This window comes from Acinonyx jubatus, chromosome A3 (genome assembly GCF_027475565.1).
Source record: "Acinonyx jubatus isolate Ajub_Pintada_27869175 chromosome A3, VMU_Ajub_asm_v1.0, whole genome shotgun sequence".
Taxonomy (NCBI): Eukaryota; Metazoa; Chordata; class Mammalia; order Carnivora; family Felidae; genus Acinonyx; species Acinonyx jubatus.
The window spans coordinates 67,833,269-67,853,701 of NC_069388.1; the positions used below are offsets into that span (position 1 = coordinate 67,833,269).

General features: G+C 36.0%; 1 protein-coding gene and 1 long non-coding RNA gene across 28 annotated transcripts in view; one reads left to right on the plus strand and one right to left on the minus strand.

Annotated features, from left to right (window-relative positions):
* Positions 1 to 20,433, minus strand: part of NRXN1 (neurexin 1) — a 1,120,881-nt gene that overhangs the window by 194,977 nt on the left and 905,471 nt on the right. The window lies entirely within an intron of this gene.
* LOC128311194 (uncharacterized) lies at positions 11,489 to 17,514 on the plus strand. Of its 2 annotated transcripts, XR_008289304.1 has the most exons (4): positions 11,489 to 11,614; positions 15,366 to 15,520; positions 16,192 to 16,247; positions 17,280 to 17,514. It is a non-coding gene; the product is annotated as an uncharacterized LOC128311194 (long non-coding RNA). The 2 variants fall into 2 exon arrangements; XR_008289305.1 differs by lacking the exon at positions 15,366 to 15,520.

A 20,433-nucleotide genomic window follows, 5' to 3' on the forward strand; every position in this document is an offset into this window, starting at 1 on the left:
GAGAAGACCCTACACTCAGCTGGTTCTCCATCAAAACTTCAGCTACATTCACTTTGGTTGAGGCCAGAGAATGACACTGAAATAGTATAAATGTATCCACAGAGCAATGTTTCACTTTTTTTGTGGAGTGAGTTTATTTTCATTTGTTGATGACAGAATGATACCCTAGGCTTCTGCTATATCTAAACTATCAAAAATAAAGACAGTCTAGAACACAAAATAAAAATATATTCAGGATGATTATATTGACAATGGTTTTGATTTATAGGCAATTATGCTTCCAGGATGTTGGTGTAGTTACCACAACAAGACTACGTTTACTATGTAAGGGAAACCTTTGTTAACCATAAGAAAGATAGCATGGCAACCTGGAAGTTTTCCATCCTTTGTATGAAGCTAAAGCAGACATACAGATCTTCCTCAACTTACAACGGGCTTACATTCCCATGAACCCTTTGTAATGTGAAAATATTGTAAGTTGAAAATGCATTTAAATACAACTAGCTTATGGGACGTCACAGCTTAGCCTAACCTACCTTAAACATGCTCAGAACACTTATATTAGCCTACAGTTGGGCAAAACTATTTAGCACAAAACCTGACTTATAAAAAAGGTGTTGATTTCACATGGAATTTGTTGAACATTATACTGAAAGGCAGAAACCATGTCTGTAAGTATATCAGTTATTCAGGAGCTGCAGGTCACTGCAACTGCCCGGCACTAGGAGAGAGTATCATCTCACATATCACTAACCCAGGAAAAGATCACAATTCAAACTGATGAACACTTTCTACTGAATGTGCCCCACTTTCCCATCATCATAAGGTGGAAAAATTGTAAGTTGAACCACTAGAAGTCAGGGAACTGCCTGTATAACGCAACTGACAAGCAGGACATAAAGAAAAGCAATAATCACTACCAAGAGAACATCAGACATCCCTCCACACTTAACAATAAAGAATGAAAGCAGACCTGTTAATCTGCATAAACTCCAACATAAAAAAATAATTTCAAGTCTAACTTGCTCCAACTTTATATGTGGGCTGTGCGTATGTATGCAAAATAATGTCTTAGGCAATAAAAAATTGATTGAGAGTGGCATCTGAACGGAGGTGCTACCAATTCTAGCATTTTTTTGTCTCGTTTCTCCATTAGATAGTAGTAGTTACTAAATATAATTCAACAATGAAACCGAGTGAATATTTTCCCCCAGGTGTTAATTTAGACTGTATGATGTGTTGTGACTCTTTCACATTACTATTTCATAAAAATTTTCTATGGTTCCCCTATTGATATTTTAAGAGAAGGCCTGTAAGCTGAGTTTCCTTTTTTTTTTTTTTAAGTTTTTTTTTTTTAATTTTTTTTCTCAACGTTTATTTATTTTTGGGACAGAGAGAGACAGAGCATGAACGGGGGAGGGGCAGAGAGAGAGGGAGACACAGAATCTGAAACAGGCTCCAGGCTCTGAGCCATCAGCCCAGAGCCCGACGCGGGGCTCGAACTCACGGACTGCGAGATCGTGAGTTTCCTTTTAAAATATCAGCACTCTAAAAGATAAGACTGTCAATGTCTTCTGTCTTTCATTTCCTTGCCAGAACTTATACTTTTGGATTGACTCCCATTAGGTAGGATGTTTTATTTCCATCTTATTTGCTCAGATTATTTAAAACTTTAAGATGCAAACAACTCTCTCTTTTGACGACCATAACGTAGGAAATTTATAAGATTTCGCTTTGTCTATTATTTTATATGGCCCCAAAATGCAGGAGGAGACAACTGGTGAAAGAAATAAGAGGGGCTTTTCCAATGACTTAAAATATTAATTAATAAAATAATGAAAATCTTAGCACTGGAAAGAGGTCTTAGACCCAGACTCTCCCAAAATGCAGGAAGCTGTTCTAAAACATCTCTGACAAAGGACACTTACTTAAGTTCTGCTTGAAACCTGCCAGTGATGTTACTACTTCACAAAGCAGCCTATTCATTTCTGAAAATCCTTTTGTTTGAACTGAAAGTTACCTCTCTTTAATGTGTCTGCAGTAAGGATCAATATAGTGCAATCTGTATCCTTTTCCCATATGACAACCCTTCACCTTCTTGAAAACTGTTATCCAGTTGCTTTCTTCCACCATCAGCTCAAGTTTTCCCCTGGAGACTCACTTTCCATGCTTTAACTATCAATCATTAAGAGAAATTTTTCTCACTGTTCACCCTTCTCATATCCAGTTTGTTAATGAACTTAGATTCTCAAGAACCTTAACACAGTACACTGACTTAAATGCAATACATAAGATGGGTGATAAACAGTGCACTATCTTCCTTAATTAAGGCAATATTATTCCATCAATACTGCCTGGGTTTTTTAATAGCCAAATTCACTAGTTGCAGATACGAGCATTTAGTGAACTAAAATTCTCAGACCTATGCACACCGTTCATTGCCAAGATACCTTCTCTGTATTTATTCATGTGGATTTTAAGTTACAGTTACAGGACTTTAACCATCCCCTCCAGATCTTTCATCTGTGTTGCTTTTGCTCAAATCTTTTTCTTTATCGAAAATGCTCCCTTCTAGCTCTGCTGTCTGAAAATACTAACTCTCTTATTTATTTTGGATTTAAACTTCCTCAGATTCATATTACCTTTTATATTGTATCATTCTGCTTGATGGAAAAGATGAAATCTAAACAGGAGCCAGACAACCTAGCTTTCTCTCTTCCCCTGTCATTACATCCTCTCAGCCAAGCAGATGCCCTCCTTGTCCCTCATTTTCCAGAAAACAGAAACAAACACATGTTATACAAGACTCTGCTTACTCTAACTTTAGATTTGATGAGTCCGTATTTACTGGCTCAGAGCAATCTCTCTCTCTCTCTCTCTCTCTCTCTCTCTCTCTCTCTCTCATAGCATTTTTAGTTTTGCAAGCTTCTTTTGAAATGTCTTTTAAAATATTTTGAGTTGTGGGGCGCCTGGGTGGCTCAGTCAGTTGGGTGTCCGACTTCGGCTCAGGGAATGATCCCACAGCTCATGAGTTCAAGCCCCACGTCGGGCTCTGTGCTGGCAGCTCAGAGCCTGGAGCCTGCTTCAGATGCTTCAGATTCTGTGTCTCCTTCTCTCTCTGCCCCTCTCCTATGCGCACTCTGTCTCTCTCTCAAGAATAAACATAAAATTTTTTTTAATATTTTGAGTTGTGAACTCTTTCATGAAGACAGAGTCCTGAGAGGCTTTAAGAGCTTTGCCATGGTTTTGACCTGTAGTGTAGAATTCAGTATCAAATATACCTGTGGGTGTGCCCCAGTCCCATGTGAGGGCTTTAGTCCTCCTTTAGTCAAATTGCAAATAAAAATCATATCGGGCTCAGAGATCCAGTAAGGATTACGTGAGCTTAAAAAACAAGTAAAGTATTTAAAATAATGTCTAGGTCAAAGTAAATTCTCAATAAATATAATATATTACTAGTATGTTAACTATACCTTTCTAGATATAAAATGATCATCAAAAGAAATCAAAAATCAATAGATTCTTTGTTTTATTATTATTTTTTAATGTAAGACAGTCAAGTGCCTATGCTATTTATGTTGCCAATATCTGGAATGTTCTTCCCCCTCTCATCACTCCCATCTCCAAATATCCAAATCCTACCAGTCTCTCGACGCCAAGTCCAAAGGCCATCTTCTCCAAAAGGTCTTCCTTGAGATTCCTTCCTGAAGCCCTCACTACCCATTGAACCAGATTCCTGCACAGGGAGTATCTTGAAGTTACAGGTTTTTGCAACTCCTCCCTGAAGCCTGTTATGTGGCAAGGAAATTAAACCACAGTAGATGTTTAATAAATACGTTAAATGAGTCAATGACTTCCTTCCTAAGCCAAATTTAATTTCTTGCTCTCCTGGTTTTATACATACTTATTACACATAACTATTTACCACGTACCATAATTATCTGTACATATGACTCTTCTGTCCTAGTGCTTTATAAAGCTTTTTGAGTACATCTATATCAACTTGACCTCTGTCTGATATACAATGCCTCAGCACATAGTAGACACTCAAAATAGTTTTGAATGAATTAGTGTTTACTTTTCACCATTGCTACAATATCTTTTGTCCATGGAAGTTTTAAAATATGTATCCAAAAAGGATCACTCATAACTTGCCTCTGAGGCATCTGTTCTTTTATCCAGTGACCACAATTCTGCCTATACAAGTGATCTATCTATAAGTCTCTCTCTGAAAAGCCACTGGAAAGTTTAAGTCCAATTCTAGGATAATCCTTTTAAGACACTCTTTATCCTTGACACACATCTATAATCTATTTGAATATGCTGAAAAGTGAGGCAGGAAGAGGATCAAATAACTTGCATCAGGCCCTGCTGAATGCCACCAGTCCTGGGTGCTTCTATGGAACTTCTTCATTTGGGGCATGAATACACTGACATGACTTCCATTGGATATTGATAATTCAATTGGTCAATTCATCATTATTGAATATCTCTATACATGCAAAGACTATACAGGTACTATCAAGGATACAGAGAAAACTCGGGCCCTACTTCCTGTTTTTGAGGTGTATATATAAGTAATGGCATACCAATGCAAGGCATATACAACCTGAACTCTATTAGTGGTTTTTTAAAAAAAGTACATCATAGATTGGGAGAAAATATTTGCAAAAAATACACTCGACAAATAAATTTTATCCAAAATATATAGTGAACACTTAAAACTTATCAATATGAAAACGAACTACCAGGTTAAAAATTAGTCCAAAGGCCTGAAGAGCCATGCTACCAAAGAAGATGTATAGATGGCAAAGAAGCATATAAAAGATGTTCCACATTATATATCATTACTGCAAATGAAAACAATGAGATGCCACTACACACCTAATAGAATGGCCAAAATCCAGAATACAGACAACACCAAATACTGGTGATGATGTGAAGCAACAGGAATTTTCATTCATTGCTAGTGGGAATGCAAAATGGTATAGCCACTTTGGTAGACAATTTGGCAGCTTTTTACAAACTACGCATATTCTTACCATTATGACCCAACAATCGTTCTCCTTGGTATTTAACCAAAAGATGAAAACATGTCCACACAAAAAGCTGCACATGGATGTTTACAGCAGCTTTAATCATAATTGCTAAAACTTGGAAGTAACCAAGTTTATTAAACAGATAAACTGCAGTACATCTAAACAATGGAATATTCAGTGCTAAAAAGGAACCATGAAAAGATATGGAGAAACCATACATGCCTCTTACTACATACTAGAAGCCAATATGAAAAGGCTGCATACTGTACGATTCCACCCGTTTGACATTCTGGAAAAAACAAAACTATGGGGGCAGTAAAGGAACAGAGGTTATCAGAAGCTGGGGGTAGAGAAGGAATGAACAGGCAGAGCACAGAGCATTTTTAAGGCAGTGAAAACTCTATGTGATACAACAATAGTGGATCCTTGTCATTATACATTTGTCAAGACCCACAGAATGTACAACACCAAGAATCAACCCCAATGTAAAGTATGAACTTTAAGTAAGAATGCTGTGTCAATATAGGTTCATTGGTTATAAGAAACATACCACTAGAGTGAGAGATGTTTACAAAAGGGGAGGCTATACATGCATAGGGGTACAAGGTACATGGGAAATCTCTGTACCTTCCATTCAGTTTTAGTGTGAACCTAAAACTATTCTAAAAAATAAAATCTATTAAAATATATGTTATACACACACAGACACACAGACACACACACACACATATATACTGATCAGAAAAAAAAAGTACAATAGGACCACAGAAGAAACAAGTTTCTGAGGGGTCTAGGAGTTCACCCAAGCTGAGAAAATACCAACAAGAATCAATATTACTTGAGCACTAATTCTCATCCTAGCATAGTCAGAACAGTTTATATGTACTTTCTCATTTAATCCTCATAACCACCCAATATGGGAAGTACCATTATTAGCTACATTTTGTTTATGGCCTGAGACTTATAACTGCTAGTAACTTGCTCAAGCTCGCACAAACTAGTGTGGGCAATAAGCAATATATGAATCTAGGCCTGTTTGCGCAGTCTGAAGTTAACCATTACCCTACACTACCTGTCTTGAGGAAAAAAAATAAAATCAGGTAGATAAATAAAAGAGGATAGCAAACTAGGTAGGAGACATCAGATTCACTTCTGGACATTTTATACCTCATTTATTTTTATTTAATATTTCTTGAAAACTGCTAGTGTATGTCCAATATGAACAATGGTAATAGTCTTCCTGTTACATCAGAATTACATACATATGTATATTTATATTCAATTTATAAGTAGTATGTCTTATTAAGAAGGCTTAATAAGGAAAAAGAATTTTTCACTGGGTCAATCTTAGGGCTAAGCAATTATATTTTCTATATTTTTAAGACTAGTAGTTAGATTTCTTGCCTAATTGATTTTTGAAACTTTCCAAATGTGCCTGTAGACATAGTTTGAAATTCTCCCAAAGTTCAATCTCTCCATGTTATTGTGACTAACAATTTTTAATATAAGGTAAACAAATTGCAGGCTGAAGAAATAATTGCTTGCACTATTGCTGGGGTACTGTAAAAAGCTGTGCAATTGTTGTTGATCTTCCACTGGCTTGACTACAGCAATTAAAATTTATCAGAAAGATTTATTACATGGTATTGCAGGCTCTAAGAAATGACTTTGAGAATCTGGGAAAACTCCCTGAAGTCTGTTATTATCTGAACCTCATAGGGGTAATTAGAGATATAACCTAAAGTGTTAAGTCAGCAGTCAAGAAACAACAAATTATCAATTAAACCCATTGTCTACATTTGGGGAAGAAGGTGGAAAAAATAAGATTTGAAATGAAAAGAAATCATACATTCTAACACGGAAGTCAAAGGTTAGACTGGGGATAGTATTTCCCAAACTATCTGGAGATTTCAACGGGGTCAGATCACTACTGAAAAAGGACATGCAAAATAAGAATTCTCAAAATTGCTTTGCAATCTAAAAGTGGAGAGTTTGAATATCTACAGATAGAGAGCTTAATAAAGAAAGAAAAGTCTTTGCTTCTCTCCTATATCCCCTCTTCTGAGGAAAAGGCAAAATCCTCCTCCTCCACCCCTCCTCCTTGACACTGACATTTCTAAATATTTTCAGGCAAACTGAGTCAATGGCAATTTCAAATATGAGTATGACAGCCTTTTCTCAGATACAGGAGGGGAACAAATCCTATTTATTGGGCTACCTTCTCTTCCAGATTTGTGACTTGGCACTGGCCTTTTCCTGTGATGCCTCCGATTCTTGCACCTTTCTGGTATCTAATGCGGACAAGCAGGTGGCGAGCCCTGGGAGGCAGTGGGATGTCAAGGGAAACTAACCATTTTCATGATTTTCTGAACTGAGTCACAAAAATAACAGAAAATTGCCTCTGTGTGTGTGTGTGTGTGTGTGTGTGTGTATGTATGTATGTATTTAATGTGTGTTTAATGTATGTGTGCATGAAAAGCCTTGGAAATAAAAGAAGCAGACATTTTCAAAATATTCCTTTGTGATTACTTTTATCAGACTCTGTACAAGAATACAAGACCTGAATGCAGATATACCTTGAAACAGTCTCAGCCCATGTCCTGCTGCTTTCACCTTGAAAACTGAAGACCATAAAACAATAAACTTCTGTTAAATTTATATAGTTCCTTTCAGTCAGCAAAGTCCCCAAAGTGTTGTGCAAAATGACAGCAACTTTTTAATTACAAAATTATTAGGGGTTCCCATGAAAATCTTTGAACCGAGAGATTAGGCGAATAAAGAGAGCCAGAAGGAAGATTTTTCATACCCTGCTCCTCAGTCCATAATTTAAATACAAGCACAAACTGAATGAGCAAAACAAAATTGTGTGCAGCATACATTTGAGTCTGGAAGACAGAAGGCAGTGTTAAAAGATACGTATTTAATATAGGATGTAATACAGAATAGCAAATACCAAAGTACAGAAACAAGTATTGAATGATTATACATCCTTCCAAAAACTATATCTTGTTATATGGCTCAAAAAAGAACAATCTGCTTTAGATTATAGTATAGGTAATAGACTAGAGTGCATGTCTCACACAGCTACCAGAAGAGTTTCAATGAGCACTTCTCACCGATTCAGTGAGCCAAATCATAAAGCCTCAGGTTGTCAGGGGAAAAAAAATCTTTTCACCTGTAAATTTTGATGAGAACATGACAAAAATATATACGATACACTCGCCAGAATTCCTGCCATGAAAAATACTAGAATTGGCCCACAACCTCCATTGCTAAGAAATTTAATGTAATTACCTTTTTACAGTATTGTCTAAACTCTACAGCATTGGCAGAATCTTTGTTATAAGTCTATGCTGAAAAAAAAAATTAAAGAAATTAGAGAAAGACCAAGGTGTTCTTTCTTCTATTGTAGGAACTATGCATTAGGTCAGCCAACTTCTGGAAGAACAAATGTGGCTTAGCAAATGAATCTGAAGACAAAGGTATTTATGGGAAAATACAAAAGTCTTAGTATTATACTTAACAGGATGTGTCCCTGGATGAGAATACTGAAAAAGCAGTTTGGAGGGTAGGGATTCTCAAACCTTAATGTGTTTAGTGAGTCACCTAAGATCTTGGTAAAAAGGAGATTCTGATTCAGTAAATCTCGGGTGTGTCTTGAGATTCTAAATTTCTCAAAGCTTCCAGGTTATGCTGCTACTGTCAGTCTAGGGTATAATGCATACAGAAGTCTGATGGATAGGATCAATTTGTTAAATAAATTGGGATAGCAATTTGACTATGACACTCTAATTGGTGAATTGTTCATTTGGAGAAAAACTGCAAGAACGTGTATCTTCTAAGTAAATTTTCCTTTCTCTAGCTTTTAAAAGTAGCTGAACAAAAGTAGAGTGTGGCTCCATGTTTAATTTTGTTTTCATCAAATTCAAAAGCAGACTTCATAACTCTTTTTTAGAAACTGTAGTAGTGAAGTGTTGACATATTGGCCTCAAGAACTCTGGGGGTCTCAATGGACTTAGTGGTTACTCAGTCAGTCAGGTGTTCAGATTTTGCTCCCACTGGCTGTAAAATGGATCACAGGGTAATCAAGGACAGACACCTTTGACCATAAGTCTGGAATACATTCCAATTCACCAATAGGAAGGATTTCTATGTCTGCACTAACCCTGTTTAAAGCCAGATTAAATTTTTTTTGCGGAAAGACTGCATTGCAAAAGGTACAATACCCGTGTGCCAATCTATCATTTTTAGTTGGTCTTGAAGACTTTCTGATAAGGTTTAGATTTATATTTGCCAGTAGGCTCAGAAAAGATGTGTCTTGTCTCTCTCTGTGACACTGAGACTTTCATGATGCTCACCCAATCCAAGTTCGAATCTTCCCACATATTACTCTGAAAAACAGCGTATCAGAACTTTAGCCAGAAGTAGCCACTGCATCATCTTATTTCCAGGTTTTGTTTTGTCAGAATTTCTAAACATTATGTGCTTTTTTTAAGGATGGGTGTGTTGGAAATGTTTTTTTTAAAGAAAAAAATAAAAAATCAAAATTCATTGATTCTACATATGGGACACTTTTTCTGCTAAATGTGTTCCTAAGGTAGACACTTTAAGACTTTCGTCTACTTGGGAAAATATAAGCAGAAGTTACAATTAACTGTGCATGTAAATCCTTCTAAAAAGCCCCCAAAGAAATTGCAAGTTTCTCCTTGTCCTTTATCCGAGCTTTCTTTGTCATGTGTAAAGCCTATGGCAGGGATTAGGGAGATGCAAAACCTTACAGTAAACAGAGAAAGGTTCAAAGAGGAGGCCCATAAAAAAAAAAATCTATCATTTGAATGTAAAACGTAGAAAATGTCTTTTCCAGATTGAGTGGCAAACATAGTAAAACACTGTAATCCTAGCTCAAGAGATTTTGTTTCAAAATCCTAATTCAGCTAATAAAGCAAAAAGGAAGCAAAATATATGAATGTATCACAAAGCCTTCTAGTTCACATATCAATCCTTGCAACTGCCACCTAACCAGGATGTTTTCATGCCATCTTCCTGTATTTACCTGAGTTGTTTTTGTATTTCAGTTTTGCTCCTTTTAACTTTTCCAGTAGCATTTGTGAAAACTGATACAAAATATGCAGTCTTGTAAGTATCACAAAAAGGCACTTTCATGAGTTTTTTAGAAACATGTTTTTAGAGGCTCCTGGGTGGCTTGGTGGGTTAAACACCAGACTTCAGCTCAGGTCTAGCTCCCGTGCTGACAGCTCGGAGCCTGGAGCCTGTTTCAGATTCTGTGTCTTTCTCTCTGCCCCTCTCTCCACATGCAGTTTCTCTCTCTCTCAAAAATAAATAAACATTAAAAAAAAGAAACATGTTTTTAATTCAATGAAAATAATATCCTGTTATATTTTCACATGTGCACACAATTAGTTCTCTGTAATCCATCATAAATTCTGCTTAGAGCAATCGTTAATAGATTTCTATTGTTGATGAAGAAGCGAACAATAAACAGTAAAAGACAATATTATGTTTGAAATTATTCTCACTTTCCCTGTTTCTCATGTAAATGTAACCTCTGCATATTCTTATTTGTAGACTGCTTTCAAACAAAACATATATGAGCTAGAGGAAGATATCCATTAAATCTCAAGGTTAAAAAGTATACTTTACTATATACATCTTTATAAAATATGATTAGGACTCGCTCTGGCAAATGTTCAAAGACTCAAATGCACACACATACACACGAAGCATACATGCACACATACTCTTCCCAAAGATTGCCAAAAGCCAATAAAACTATGGGTTATTTACAGTGAAAGAGGAAACAAATTATTAACCACGATACAGTTTATAGCTTATTTTTAGGGATAAACATATTAACTTAAATTCATTCTTAGAAGTGTTTAAAAATAATTACTTTTTAAAATAGGCCTCTGCTATGTAATAGAGATAATGCTTTTCACAATGTGAAATATCCATTCCCACTGTCTTCATTTGTTATTTAAACATGAATGTATATTTGATAGGGTCATTGAACTTATGGATTTGACAATAATACATATTCTCTATTTCCTTAAATATTATCTCCTATTTGGAATTTATTATAACACAGATTCAGTGTAAGTCACGAAAAACTAGTCCTTTTATATATTTTTAAACAAAACCTTTCACTTACTCTGTCCTCCTGAATTCCACGAAACCTTTATTTCTATTAAAACATTCTAAGGAAATTTGGGTTAAGCTACTGATCATTTCATAAGATCCAGTGATTAAGAGTGGCTTTGATTAATTGCTGACATTTGAACTTGCAGTGGGATAATAGTAAGCGGAGTTAACATTTACTAAGCACTTAGAGCAGGATAGACACCATTTTAAGCACTACACTTACCTCATTTAGTCCTCACAATAACTAAACAGATTATGTAATAATCCCCACTTTATAGATGTTGAAGCGAAGTTACAGAGAATTTAGCAAAGATCATACAGCCAGCCAGTGGCAGAACTTGAATTCACACCTTCTCCCTGTTTCAACTACCTTAAACACTTGCTGCTCAGAATACAAGCTTCTTATCCAAGACAGTGTAAGTAAAGTACATGAGGGATACAGACTGTGATTCTTTTGGTTGGGAAGGAAGAAAACATCCTAGTGACTTATTATTAATGTTTAGTGAGATTGAATCATTGATGTACTTGTAGTAAATCTAAAGCAAACCACAAAATCTAGACCTTTCCTAAAGATTGTCAAAGGTCAATAAAACTGTGGGTTATTTACGGTGCAATAGGAAACAATGTGCAGCAGAAATGGAGTAGCGCCTATTAGACAAACAAAGCGAGAGGGCAATTTTCTTTAGAGAATCTCCTCAAAAATCTTTGAAGAGGAAGTCACACCGTCAGTACATTTTCATAAAAAGTATGCTTGGTGATAACATATGCTGAACACAACCGAAGGCAGTCCTTCAAGTCTAGACAGCCAAGCTGCACTAGAGCAGAGACACTTGCTGTTTAAATATCCTTTCAAAAAAGAAAAAAAAATCCATTTGTTTACCAAAATCTATTCACACTTGTGGAGAAGCTTCTTTCTTCACTTATCTGAATGTGACAATGAATCAAAGTATATTCTCTTCTGTTACCAGATGTGATAATGGAGAAGCTCAGATTCTCACCAGAGGCTAGCTAGAGGAGGATGTCTTTTCAGTGCTTTTGGAGAGGAAAGGCTAATTTTTCCAAGTAAAAGTGCCTCCCTGAGGAGATGTGTTAATGAGGTCCAGAGCAATGCTTGACACTTGACTATGCTAATTATCTCAAGCCAACTAGCAAAAAGTTCTTTTTCAGGTGTCCTAGAGATCACCCACATGAATTGTAATCTCTTCCCCACTTGCTATTTTCACAAAACACGGGGCTTTGCTCTTCCTGTTTGGCTGTCGTGAAGGCATTTAAATCTCATCCGACATGAAGTGCACAAATGGGAAAAGTGCGTTGAGACCACTAGCAGCAGATTGCTTGTTCTGGGTGGGTTCTGCAATACTTGTTGGGCAAAGATTAACTTGCAGTTACCAGATATGGCATCCATTAACATATGTTCTTGAGACACCAGACATCTTTTATTGAACTTGGGGAACAACAGAAACAAAAGGCAAAACCTCTGGCCTCCTACAGCTTTCATTCTAGAATGGGGAAACAAAGTTACTTGGATAAGTACATGAAATACACAGTATGTGATCTGGTAAAAAAAATAAGAAAGGAGAAGAGGAAATGTTAGTAAATAGCACTGCAAAACACACTGGCAAACACCTTACTAAAAGATGACTCTATGAAGATCACAAGTGGTGAGGTAAAGAACCGTGTGAGTGTCTAGAGGAAAGGGTTCTGAGTAAAGGAAAGATCACGTACAAAGGCTTGGAGATGGAAGCAAACATGGCATGTTGAAAGAGGCAGTATGGTTGGAATAGAGTAATTAAGAAGTAAAGAGGTGTGTATGAGTGTGGAGGCAGAGGAAGATCATAAAATCATATAGGAACTTACAGGTCAGTGGAAGAATTTGGGATTCTACCCTGAGTGATATGGCTAGCGGTATGTGGGGGATTTTAAGCAGATGACCGATATAATTATGATTTAAATTTTTAAAAGATCATTCTTAACTTCTTGGGAATAGAATGAAGTACAGCGAAGAATTAGTAGGCTATTGAAATAGTGAGAGGTGGTTAAATTTCTATTACATTTTAATTATAATCAAATCATGTTAAGATAGGGCCAACCAGATTTGCTGTCATGTTGGAAATGGGATAAAGGAAGAACTCAAGATGACCTCAGTGTTTTTGGGAAAAGCAACAGTATTGAATGCCAACTTCTGAGATAGCTAATATTGTAGAAGGGTATACTGGGAAAGGAATATCTGATTAATTTTGGACAACTAGAGTTTGTACAGGATTGGGTAGTAAATTGGGGATGTAAGTCTAGATCTAGAGATCAAATATGAAAGCATCACATAAAGATGTTGTTAAAGTCATGAGAGAGAATGGGGTCCAGGGGAAGGAGCATAAAGAGAAAAGAGATGGGACTCAGCTCTAGGACTCAGGATGAGGGTTCTCTACTAATTAAACATCAGAAAAAAAACAGAAAAAGAGACTGTGAAGAAGCAATCAAAGAAAAAAAGTCTGTGGTCCTAGAAACCAAGTGAAAAAGTGTTTTGCAAAGGAGGGAATATTCAACCATGTAAAATGCTGCTAGGAGACTATGAAGAGACTGAGGATTGAAATTGATGGCTACAGTCAACCTTAATAAAAATATGGGATATAATATTTTCCCAACTAAATCCTACACTCCTAGTGGCCACAAATAGGCAACTGAAACTGAGAGTTGAATCTCAAAGTTATTTTGTGCTTACTTTGCCTAACCTCCGAACATCATTTTTCATGTAATTTATATTTCAGTATATATCACAGGTGGCTTCTCAAGAAAGCCCACTTCTTCTCATTATTAACACATGGAACAAGACCAAAATAATAGGATCATAAATTTTTAGAAACAAAGGTGATCTCAAAATTCATCTATTGGTCAATCTTATTACTTTACCTAATGAAAAAGATAGGCTGACACAGGGTAAATGATTCACCCAAAAGTGCAGCAGAATCCACTACGCCTATATTTCAACGTATTGATCTTCCCCTCTACATGCATATTAATTTGGATTAATTTAACAAACTAGATTATAGGCTCTTTTAAGGCAGGCATGCTTTCTTATATCCATAGTGCCTAGCACAACAAAGAATGCATTTCAGAACCTTACTGTTTTTCCCCTCCTCTGTCACTAGTCCCTGACAACCATTCTTCAGATTTTTTCCCTATAGTTCTGCATTTTCTAGAATGTCTTATAATAGAAATCATACATATTATTATCTAGTGTTGTTTTGTGAGCAAATATATACCAAATTTAACTTAAAATGTTTGAAATAGATCTTTTACCTCCCACTACCACAATTTTGGTCTTAAGACATTCCTCAAAGACCATTTCATAATCTCTTGCTGTGACCTCAGTATCTAGAAATTCTTTAGCTCCTTTGAATTTATTCAACCATTGATTCATGACTCATTATACATTCATTAATCAAGTACTTATTATCTTTATCAATATTCACATTTTGCTGTTGTTATTTGTGCATATATTTGTGTGTCTATATATACATATATGTGCATATATGTGCACATATATATAATGTACATATGTGTGTGTGTGTGTGTGTGTGTATCTCCATACACACAAGGATTCCCACTTGGAACTGTCTATATTTCCTTATATTCTTCTTAATAGTCAGCACAGTGCCAGTGACTGTAATAGTCCTATATTCAATATTTCATTTATTGAAAATGTGGCAGCAACATTAACCATCAAATCACAATGTTGATTCTCAGCAGTCCTAAATTTCAGTAGTAGCATTTGAATGTAAAATTAGTACACTTGAATAAAATCTACATTATCTTCTTTTTTCATTTAAAATCTCTTAGTAGCACAGACTTATATTTCCAGAGTTTTCTCTCCCATGTGCCTTTAAGCATATAAGATTAGATGTCTGGCCTTGCACCAGAAAGCAGGGCTGACAGGATATGAAATCCTGGGGATAACAGGGATCTAGCTATTTCTCTTTCAAGACATTTTTTTTAGCCAGAAACTGAAAAGGCAGATGAAACTGGGACAACCCAGTGACAAGAAAGAGAGGAAAGATCATGTCTTTTTCCACAAAAACATTTTAACTAAGATTCTGGCTTTAATATTAATATTTTTGGTTACAGTTAAGCTTTAAGGTTAATGAAATTCTCATTTATATGCTGATCTAGGGACATGAATACCAAGTTACAGATGGGATGGAAATTAGAAATAAAGAAAATTAAAGAAAAGAAAATGGAAAATATGCCCACAGAGTTGACCACATGTACACATATGCCCACATTCATGCCAGGGTAATATGAGAGAACCTGGATACTATTTGGATGTGAGTTTTTTGATGAAGTTCAATCTATTTATCATTGTGTGTGTGCGTGGGGGGGGGGCTTTTTTGTGGTATAACCTAAGAACTTTTTTTTTTAACAAGGAGTAGTTATTCTTTTGTTTGCTTTGGAAAATTCTGAGTGACTTTTGAGTGACCTGTTTACTGCGTTAGGAAATATGCTGCTTTATTCTAGAGACCATAGATCAGAAGAGAGGAAAACAACAATAGCAAAGGAAGCGAAATTACAATGTTTAGAATAAAAATGTATTTGATCCATTTTGGCCCCTAGACTGACTCTAAAAGGCTACCCCTAGGCAGGATTGTAAACATATATAAAACATTAATACATTAAACATTAATACAAAAATTGGCATATTAAGAACACAGCGCATATAAGAGTATTGCTCTTTCCCTGCAGATGTTTGATTGACCTTGACTAAATGTCACGAAAACACCTTCCGTGTCTTTTTTTTCCTGACTATAACTCACCTTCCTTCATAGTTAAGTATTGTTCCAACACTTACAACATAAGCTCTGGTCAAGTGTTAGCTACTGGTGCAGTTCTGCAGATAAAAGAAAAATTGTCTTGTAATACACTAAACATGGGAGATCCCTGGTTGAAGAAACAGCTGCTACTGCTGAGACAACTGATATAGTTCTACTTGGTTTTGTAGATTTCCAGAAATACAACTTGAGCAAAGCCAAGACAGAATGAAAACAAAAGAAGGAGGTGAATAATTCCCTGTCTATGGAGTCAGTGTATTTTATTATTAGTTGTTCATTCTCAGGCTACACTGGAAAATACTTGAAGCAAAGGGAGATCAGTTTTCTTTTCTTTTTTCCCTTTTCTTTTCTTCCAGCGTGTATCTCATTAACATTAATAGAAACTGTGCCCACAAAAAGCCATTAACATTAATGGGAATTATGCATAGAAAAAGCCCTAGATTCATTTTTGGTCTTTTAAGGAGCTTATGTATTGCTGCCCATCCCAAAAACATAGGATGGGAAACTACTAATCACATTTTGTCTCATCTCTTTAAATTAGATATTTCGTTAAATTATATTTAATAAATCCTGAGTTGGAAACAGCACAAGGAAACTCAAGCTGCAATAATATTTACTCTCCCAATAAGCCAAGAGCTTTCACAAACTATGTATCTTACTGAAAGTCACTGGGCAAGTTATATGACCATGATTCTCACGAGCATCCTCTTTGTGCTAGCAATTAGGCTGTCTGCCAGGAGTTGGAATGATTAGCAGTAAATATAAATTTAATAGTTCTGCTTTGCAGTTCCCTAGTCACTCCTGGTCCCTCCAACCACTGGGATGATAATGGGAATCAGAGCCTATCAACTGAACACATGACAATAACTGAATCTGAACTAAAACATGGGGGACCCCTAAAGGGACAAGGTAAAGTGAAAAACAACAATGCATTTTTTATTTAATACCCACTTCACCTTTGTACCAAACATTGCCCTCATTAAAAACAAAAAGAGCAAAATTTAAAAGCATTATTAAATCGTAAATGACCTAGAAATTTTCAAAATCCTGCCTGACATGGTGTGGAATTTTTTGCCCCTTGAAATGGCGTGATGAAAAATGTTTTGATTTTGAATATAGTTCTGCCTATCTACTTGACTTACTCAGAGTTGGGCTTTCTGAGATTTACCAAGTATCTTCTCAGCTTCTTTGATATCATCATCAAGGTTCCAGAGAAAACTGGCAATAGGTTACTGTTTTAATATGTCTTCTTTTCTAGATACCTTACTAGACTTCTTATCATTCAACTGTCAATATAAAAGATACAAAAACTGGAAGACAGCAAAGACCAGGAAGTCTTAGGACTGTGCTGTAGAACTACAATGAAATAAATAAATATGAAAGCTTTTATGCTACTTTGTTTTTATGCTACTTCAATCATAGTAAAATATTCTCTCACATTTTCTTCTGGGTATAATAAAGAGCAGATAAGGTAAGAAGCAAAACTAAATTGGTCAGGAGAAAAAAGCAGTTTTAAGGTTGGCCTGATGGCAAAGGACTTTTAAACAGTTCCCAAGGAGCATCGCGCAAAGATGAACCTAGTAAAAGGAACTTCCCTTACTTCACTCCCTTGGGTCTTTCATTCTTCATTCTTATCCTTTCATCATAGATTTCCACATGTAAAATGGCTGAAAGAGGGGTTATCTTGGTAACAGAAAAAAAAATAAGATACATGACACCTTGATCAAATATTTATAAGGTGCCATGTTAAGCAGAGAGATCTTTGAGAACTGGGATGTTTGTCTTACTTGATGTCGCCTGGCACATGATGGAAGCTATAGTTAAGAAAACATATCTGAGAAGATGTGAGGTTGGTGGTACCATGGCAAGTGATAGAAATGTGGGAAAATAAAAAGAGAAAGACAGTGAGTCATAAGGACATCTTTCTTCTCCTGCATCCAGCTTTTTCTTGAATCCATTAGCCAATACATTTGCTCTGATGCTTCAGCCAGGTTGAGTTAAAATTTCCCCCATTTTGCATTAAAAAGAATCTTAGCTAATACAATAACATCAGGAAGCATGTGGGCAGAAGCTTGACCATCTCACTGCCTTTTGGCAATGAAAGGCAGGATTTAAACGACAAATATTTATACAGATGGAGTTCCAAGATGTGGATGATTTGTCTCTTAGGAACGTAAAGTAGGAGTGAAATTACTCTCATTTTGCTTTCTGCATGCATTTTTGATGCTCAAAAAGAATACCATGGACAACACGAATTTAAATCCAAATACTCCTAATAAACACACAGTTTAAAAAAACGAATACACTTATCATGAATAGCAAACCAAACTGAAGCAAATTAATCCTCAAGGTGGTAAAACTCAAAGAAAACCTCATGTTTTTGATGATGTCTTTGTTGATGGCACAGAAAGCCAAAGAAAGGAAATTATTCTATTTGAAAACCTCAGTTTTACAATATTTATTTGAAAACTAAAGCAGTTTGTCTTGAAGTCCTACTTATATAAAACTAGAGGGAAGTAAAGTCAGCTTTCTTTGCTTAAAGTTCCTATCACCTCTGCTTAAACTGAATAATTGGATACAGTTCTGACTAGTCCAAATGCATACTCTCCTAAAGTTGAACATAATTTAGTGAAGCAAAGATGGTAAAGTTTACTGCCTTGGCAGATTTCTACTGGAATATAACTAAAAGGGTAGTTTTTCCCACAGAGAAAATAGATTAGTAGAAAATTAAAGTCAATTTTATATAGAAATTTTGTATTAAAATAAAATAATGGTCAGATACTCAGAAAGGGTGGAGAACTAACATGTTAAAGAAGAAAATTATTTTGCTTGAACAATTTATTTGCTAAGTTTCATGAACCATGCTCCATGTGTCATAATAAAAAACTAAATTAATGATTCAAACATACAGAGACATTGGGATGAAATGTGAAAATCAAGTTGATGGACCAATCTGCTTTCTTAAAAAAATAAAATAACAGAGGCACCTGGTCTGGCTCAGTCGGTGGAGGATGTGATGCCAGGTGGTGAATTTGAGCCCCACATTGGGTATAGAGATTACTTGAAAATAAAAATCTTTAAAAATAAAAAAATAAAATGTAAAAAAAAAAGTCTTTATAGGCTTACCATGAAAAAATAAGAGAGGGCCTATTTTGGGCCACATTAGGATTATGTACCGTAGCTACTCAAGTATTTAGCCACCCTATAAACAGTTCAAATAAAAGCCAATAAAAATATTCGGTGTACCTGGGTGGCTCAGATGGTTGAGCACCCAACTTCAGCTAAAGGTCATGATCTCACTGCTTGTGAGTTTGAACCCTACGTTGGGCTCTGTGCTGACAGCTCAGGGCCTGGAGCCTACTTTGGATTCTGTGTCTCCCTCTCTCTCTTCCCAACCCCTCTTCACGCTCTGTTTCTCTCTCTCTCAAAAATAAACAAACATTTTAAAAAATTAAGAAAAAAAAACATTGCCCACTTTATTTGACTTAAATATGTCTGTATTGGTCCATATTAAGAGAAGCTTATTCCTTCCTGCAACCATTTTTCAGACATAACTTGGACACCTCTGAAACCCACTTTAATTCTGTAAGATTCTAGAATTATTTGGATGTAAATATTCAATGGAGTAAAATTAGTGGAGATTTTCAAAAATGTGTTTCTCAGTTTGGGTTGAAAAACTGTAAGCATATTCACTGTAAATCTTTAAGAGAATGGTATTAACGTAGCTCCTTCCTAACTTCGTTAATCATTAACACTTTTGTCCTGGAGCATCCTGAGGGGCTAGAGTTTCAGGGAGGATCCCTTTGACTATCACTGACAAACAAACCTTACTTCTGAGTTTATGATTGTGGATAATGAATTAGTGTTTTCTTTGGTAAATGTGTATCTTCAAGACGTAACCAGTCATGCAATCACTAGCCAAGCCCAATGTTGAAATAGTCACTACTTCCCAGTTTAGGTTTGGGTGTCATGAAGATGGGAGTGACCCTCCTCGAGGACAGAAACCTTGGCAATGTACATCTCTATGATTCCCTAAAGTGCTCTGCACAGAATTGACACTAAGCTCAATAAATGTTTTTTCAATAAAGGAAGAAAGGCTCTGTTGCCACTTACAGTGCAGAAGAGTTTTCATCTTCAAAGCCCTTTATTCACATTAATTCAGCTATTTACATTTTGCTGATGGGTAAAGCCTGAAGAGGCTAAATGGGCTGTTAAAGGCCAGAGAGAGTAAAACCCTGCCTGTCAGGAATTAAAAATTTGCAATTACTGATTTCTACTCCCATGCCCAAGGCTTTATTCAGGGGGGAGAAAAAAGGACAAACATCTAACAAAGGCCTGGTAGATATTGGTTAGTCTACTCTTAGGATAAGTCAATAGTAGTTAAAGAAATAAATGGTCCCAACAGCTCTATC